At 39.7% G+C, this 7,179-nt stretch overlaps 1 non-coding gene across 1 annotated transcript; it reads right to left on the bottom strand.

The window, feature by feature from the left end:
- Positions 1-4,706: 4,706 nt before the first annotated feature.
- Positions 4,707-4,779, bottom strand: trnat-ugu. The gene has a single exon. It is a non-coding gene; the product is annotated as a tRNA-Thr (tRNA).
- Positions 4,780-7,179: the final 2,400 nt, after the last annotated feature.

Below are 7,179 nucleotides of genomic sequence, written 5' to 3'. Positions count from 1 at the left end.
CTATACAAGTTGTGAAATGCTAAACTGAAATTCAGAGTGTTGCATTTGAAATGTCTAACACTGTAATGCAAGGATTGTTGTGTAATAAAATGGTATTCACTTTTCTGTCGAATTGTTCTGCCTGCAGCTTCATTGACGAATCAACAGCTTTGTGTGGATTCGTTAAGCAACGATATATCTGCCCCACACTCCACTTCTCTTCAAAACTACACAACCACTTTTAGTTAGAAGATTTGTAGAATGAATCAATCAAATGATCAACGAGTGACGTCACAGACATTTTTAAAGCTGTTAAAATATCTCTTTAATTACAATCCACGGTACATAAACTTAACACCCATTCCATTTGTTCTCATTTATTCCAGCAGCTTTATTCAATTTTGACACTTCTATTCATTTGGTTTTATTGAGAATACTCTGTTTGTTTTGCAGTGTTGATCCCTTGGGTGATGACTTTTGGGTTTTGTCCTTTCCAGGCCACCACTTTGCATTGATATGTCGGGCAGGTCAGATCAGTCCTTTGTTAACTTATCAGTTATTAACTTTGCTTTCTTCAGTGGTGATCCAGGTTAATATAGTTCAGTCTATAGAGCTAGCAGGCTCTCATAGTTCATTACAAGGAGCTTGCAGATGCATGCCTTAGGATTGCGATTCAATTCAGTTTCAAAATAAAAAAGAAGCATGTAAACACAAAGCAATAGGAAGTTTATCAGAGGGACTAGACATAATTTACGAGATGCATTGAGACCCAGAATTCCTAACAACAAAGGCTTTACTCACTATTGCCTTTTCCCATCCTATGAGAGTAGTTCAATATGAGAAGATCTGCCAAATTGCAAGAATATACATTTCCTCAGTGAAAGAAATGAGAAAAGGGTTTGCCCTCAAGAAAGAAACTCTCCTGATACTGTTTTGAGGGAGATGTTGTTATGGAGATCATTTCAATATCTATTGTCTTCTCACACAAGGATGACCTAAAACCTTTGTTGCTGTATTCGGATGCCTGCAGCAAGGTCACAGGCCAATTAAATGGACCAATTAAATATAAGTAAACCAGGACGGGCCTGTATATTCAAATAGTGACCTCCTGCATGCCTAATAGACCCATACTTATTCTACTGGATACAGCTTCTCCTTTAAGTAGAATATTCCCTCTTAGACTCTCAAATAACAGCATTCATGAATGCTCAAGTGTGAATGCCTGCTGTCTGGAACAGTATTTTGATTATTATCAGTCATAACAGTAGCAGGTAAGGAAAAAAGGTGAAAAGCATACAGATGTGCAGATTGTACAGAATCTGGTCATTTTATTGGGACTGTCGGATTTGATTTGCCATCGCCCCGAATTAGAGATGGAAATATAAACAGTCTACCAGAAAAAGGTTGTGATCTAACAGCATTTGAAAGAGACACGATGGCGGGTGCACATTGAACAGGTGCTCCAAGACACCAGCCATCAAAGTGCAATGGCAATTCATCCATAATGTAAGTTAGCCACATTTCAGCACCTATTCATTCAACACGTGACACGCCTTGTACTGTGAAACTTGTCAGACCGCTCTGCTCTAAATCCTCTGCTCTCTGTGGTCTTATTCCTTATGTCAGAAATAAGGAGTTTTAGAAAAACAAGCTATTTCCCTGACAGTCCCAATTAGATGTAAAACATTTCAAGGTAAAACAGAGAAGGACGTCTGCCCTCTTGTGCATTGCTGGCATTCATAGCTTTCAGACAGGTTTTACCCTATTATTACTGCAGTAGCATAGCCCCGGTGGAATCAGAACAGACAGGCAATTCAGCGCTGGCAGCAGGGCAGGAGTGAGAGAGGCTCTAGACAGAAACAGCACCTTCACATTAAAAAGAAACGAAAGAGATGGTTTTAACAATGACACCCGGAGGGATGTCTCTTTGGGCTTGGTGCAACATCACCCTCTGCTGTCCACACAAATGTTACCACCACTCTATTGAACAGTGTGATTCAGAACCTACAGTATAAAGGACAGGATGCACCACCACGTTGCTTCACTTTTATTTTTTTATTTTTTTGACGCGCGGTAGACAGTGCCACACCAGCACATCTATGCCCATGCATCAATTCCCTTTCCAGGGCAAAAAAATAGCATTACATTTAGTGTGAAAATACATTTAGGTAAAAGCATATTTAGAGGGGAAATATAATAACAAACTCGGTTTAAGAGCAAAAGGACCCAGAAGCAATTGTTATACAATATTATAGGCTTTTAAGAGTCCCAGCTTCTGTGTGTGTGGGTTTTATCAGCTGGAGTACTGATATAACCCATACACAAATGCTTGCAGTTATAAATCTATTACTGCTTTATTATTAATCAGGCCTGTTGTTTAGGGTAAGCAACATAGGTGGCTGCCTAGGGTGACAAATGGGGTGCAAAAAAAATGTGTGTGAATAATGCTATACTGCAACAGTGATACAGTATATAACTTCTACCTAAACCCTGGAGCCGCCATCGGTCATATTTGGTAAATACCAAGCTAAGCCATAAAATATTGAAATTTAAAAGGCCAACCACCACCTGATTTTTTCAACTCCGCAAACATTTTAACTGACCCTGACTGAAAAGAAAGGACTGTTTTACTTCAGAGCAAAGCAATGCGTTGTGTGAGTGAACCGATCACTTTTTGATTGATGTTTGTCTGTCACTGTGCTTGGCTGGACAATTGGAAGCATTGCATTGCCATTTGTGTTGATGGAAAATGCCTGTTTGAGCCTATGAAAATAACAATAAAGTTATTATGAATAATAGTATCTTGAATATACCAAGATTTATCGGTAACTAATAGAGGTTAACCACACAGTACACAACAGTAATTTTTTAGTAAACTTGGATGGTGTGCCACCTCAAATGTTGACTAGGACTAGATAACCTAGCACCAGTGTTCCATAGAGCCATGCCTCCATGTCGTGATGTCATCTTCCACTTCACTTTTTTCCAAAATCATTTGGATTTCTTGATACATTTTTTTTTTTATTACAGGCTAAGCATCATATCCACAAATGTAAACACAAAGGAATAAAACCAAATATTGTATATTTTATTAAAGAAGTGGAATATCACATGGTAGCTTTATATACCTGTTCAAACATGAAAATCTGTAAAACTGTTCAATTGTATTACTTTTATTTTGAATAATACCCTGCCGATATTTATGTTTATGATTATCAATTAAAAAAAAAAAAAAAAAAAACACCTCCATGTGAAAACATTCCTCCCCTATGAGCTGCTCAGGCATTTCTATTTTTTTCAATCTGTTATAGCTCCTCCCTACCCTGTACAACGTCTTAAGACCCTTTCACACTGGCATGCTCTACCGGGGAAGGAATCTACCCGGGTCAGGACCCGGTGTCATGCGGGTCGGGTATGAGATTTCACACTGTTTTTGATAAAACAGGGATGACCTGGGTGACAGACTCAAGTAAACAATACATGTATCAATGCCCTGGAAGCAGCTTGTTACAGACGCTTCCATCCAAGCTTCTCTAGATTTAACCAATGGCCCAAATGTTGATTAGAGCAAATGTTTCTTCATCCCTTCACTCAGACGTGGCTGTTTGTTATTGCGTTGGCTCACGAACGGCCGTCATGCATTTGTCTTGCTCAACCCGGGTCAAAGCGTGTCGACCCACATCCTGAAGTTACGCTGGTTACGACCCAGGTACATGGTTTCACACTACACAGGATTGTGACACGAGTGGCCAGAACCCGGGTCCAGGCCCGGGTAGGTGCCAGCGTGAAAGGGGCTTTACTGTATGTACATTTCATTCAAGATATAACAGGTAAGATAATTCATTGTTATGCTCTGTGCATTTTTACATTTATAAATGATACGGTCCATTGAAATGTAATAAAAATAAGTCTCGCTGTGAATGAAAACCAATACTCCTTCTGTTTAAAATGTTTACCTGTTACTGTCTATGTTAATACACACTTTCTCTGTCTCTTTTTATGGATAGTGAGAGGTGCACAGTGATTAGCACATATAGTGCCTATAGAAAGTCTACACCCCCTTGAACTTTTTTCACATTTTGTTGTGTCAGTGCCTCAGAGTTTCATGCATTTAAATGAGGATTTTTTCCACCATACTCCACACTGTTAAGGTGAAAAAGTTTTTATTGAGAAAAATATTATATATTAAAAATACAAAACTGAAAGATCATAATTAGATATATCTCCACCCCCTGAGTTAGTATTTGGTGGAAGCACCTTTGGCAGCAATTACAGCTGTGAGTCTGTTGGGATAGGTCTCTACCAAAGATTTGACAATATTTGGCCATTCTTCTTTAAAAAAAAAAACTGTTCAAGCTCTGTCAAGTCCCTTGGGGAGTATTAATGGACAGCAATCTTCAAGTCATGCCACAGATTTTTGATTGGATTTAGGTCAGGGCTCTGACTGGGCCATTCAAGGATATTTACCTTTTTGTTCCTTAGCCACTCCAGTGTAGCTTTGGCTGTGTGCTTTGGGTTTACTGATCAGTTCACAAGTAAACTTTGAAAGAAATCCTACAGTCTTTGGGACGCAGCTGCCAAGCTTATCATACAAATAAAATAGTACTCAAAACAATTTAAAAAATGTTATCAATCCAGCAAAACTATGACATTTGAGGAATAAACTGTAGTAGTACATGTTATTCAAAAAAATGAATCATTAAGAAACTAAAATCAAAAAGTTGAAGAGGCCCCAGCGAGATTTGAACTCACGACCCCTGGTTTACAAGACCAGTGCTCTAACCCCTGAGCTATGGAGCCATACCCGTAGAACATCAGACAATATGGCTATATAAAGAAAGTGCCTCAGGAACAGTTCCTGTCATCCGGGTTTCTGTGTACTAAAGGTGCAACACCTTGGAAAATGATGAGTCATCACTGTTCTTCAGACTGCAAGGACAGTACAATGCTGAGATGCACAGAACTTTGGGCTAGGGCCATTCAAATTTATTAACACTGTTGGCCTTAGCTGGCCAATCTTCTCGCACAACTTAAAAACTACTCACCGTCTCCTTTGCTTGACAGAGTAATGTATTTCTTATTCCAACTTTTGATAAAGGCATATGAAATATATAAAAAAATTCTATATTAAAAATACAAAACTGAAAGATCATAATTGGATAAGTTAATACTTGGTGGAAGCACCTTTGGTAGCAGTTACAGCTGGGAGTCTGTTGGGATAGATCTCTACCAACTTTGCATACCTAGATTTGGCAATATTTGACCATTCTTCTTTACAAAACTGTTCAAGCTCTGTCAAGTTCCTTGGGGAGTGTTGATGGACAGTAATCTTCAAGTCATGCCACAAATTTTCGATTGGATTTAGGTCGGGGCTCTGACTGGGCCACTCAAGGATATTTACCTTTTTGTTCCTTAGCCACTCCAGTGTAGCTTTGGCTGTGTGCTTTGGGTGGTTGTCATGCTGAAAGGCGAACTTCTCTCCCAGTTTCAGCTTTCTTGCAGAGGGCAGCAGGATTACCTCAAGGACATTTTTGTACTTTGCTCCATTCATTTTCCCTTCTATCCTGACAAGTGCCCCAGTCCCTGCCGATGAGAAACATCCCCATAACATGACTGCCACCACCATGCTTCACAGTAGGGATGGTGTTCTTTGGGTGATGCGCTGTGTTGGGTTTGCACCAAACATAACGCTTTGCATTTAGGCCAAAAAGTTGCATTTTAGTTTTTGCTACATGTTTTTTTTTTTTGCATACTTCAAACAGAATTCAAGGTGGGATTTCTTGAGTAAAATACAGGCCAGATTTGTGGAGTGCTTGGGATATTGTTGCCACATGCACACTTTGACCAGTCTTGGCCATAACAGCCTGTAGCTCTTGCAAAGTTGCCATTGACCTCTTGGTAGCCTCTCTGATCAGTCTCCTTGCTGTGTGCTTTGGGTCGTTGTCATTCTGAAAGGTGAACTTCTGTCCCATTTTCAGCTTTCTTGCAGAGAGCAGAGGGTTTTCCTCAAGGACTTCTCTATACTTTGCTCCATTCATTTTCCCTTCTATCCTGACAAGTGCCCCAGTCTCTGCCAATGAGAAACATCCCCATAACATGATGTTGACACCACTATGCTTCACTGTAGGGATAGTGTTCTTTGGGTGTTGTGCTGTGTTGCGTTTGCGCCAAACATAACGCTTTGCATTTAGGCCTAAAAGTTCAATTTTAGACCACAAAACTTTTTGTCACATGGCTACAGTATCTCCTCAGTGTTTTTTTGCATACAGGATTCAAGGTGGGCTTTCTTGAGTAATGGCTTCCTTCTTGCCACCCTATAATACAGGCCAGATTTGTGGAGTGCTTGGAATATTGTTGTCACATGCACACTTTGACCAGTCTTGGCCATAAAAGCCTGTAGCTCTTGCAAAGTTGCCATTGGCCTCTTGGTAGCCTCTGTGATCAGTCTCCTTCTTGCTCAGTCATCCAGTTTGGAGGGAGGGTCTTGGTGGTGCCATACACCTTCCACTTCTTAATAATCGTCTTCACCGTGCTCCAAGGGATATTCAAGGCCTTCGATATTTTTTATACCTGTTCCCTGATCTGCGCCTTTCAACAACTTTGTCCTAGAGTTCTTGAAGCTCCTTGATGCTCATGGTTGAGTCTTTGCTTTGAAATGCACTACCCAGCAGAGAGAACCTACAGGAACTGCTAAATTTATCCAGAAATCATGTGAATCACTACAATTTAACACAGGTGGAGACCACTTAACTTGGTGTGTGAATTTGAAGGTGATTGGTTACACCTGAGCTAATTTAGGATTGCTATTACAAGCGCTGTGGACACTTATCCAACCAAGCTATTTCAGTTTTTATTTTTAATTAATTTTCTACAAAAGTATAGAATTTTTTTTTTCACTTGGGAGTGGTGGGGTAGGATGTGTAGATAAATTTAAAGAAAAAACTATTTTAATTTCAGGTTATAAGGCAACAAAAGGTGAAAATTCTGAAAGGGGGTGTAGACTTTCTATAAACACTGTATAACGATTCATTGTTTACAAATTATGTACAGAAGCGCCTTCTCTGACCGCAACATCGCATTTCATTTTGATAAAAACTAATCAATGTCTAGGAGGTTAATAGATGTCCTATGCTTTTGACCAGCTCTGAGGGACACCTGGTTTTTAAACCCGAGACCTACAAGTACTAGGCAAGTTAACAA

The sequence above is a fragment of the Polyodon spathula genome, chromosome 4 (assembly GCF_017654505.1).
Source record: "Polyodon spathula isolate WHYD16114869_AA chromosome 4, ASM1765450v1, whole genome shotgun sequence".
Lineage (NCBI taxonomy): Eukaryota > Metazoa > Chordata > Actinopteri > Acipenseriformes > Polyodontidae > Polyodon > Polyodon spathula.
Note: the sequence above shows the minus strand (reverse complement) of the source record. Positions and strands in the feature narration are given on the sequence as shown.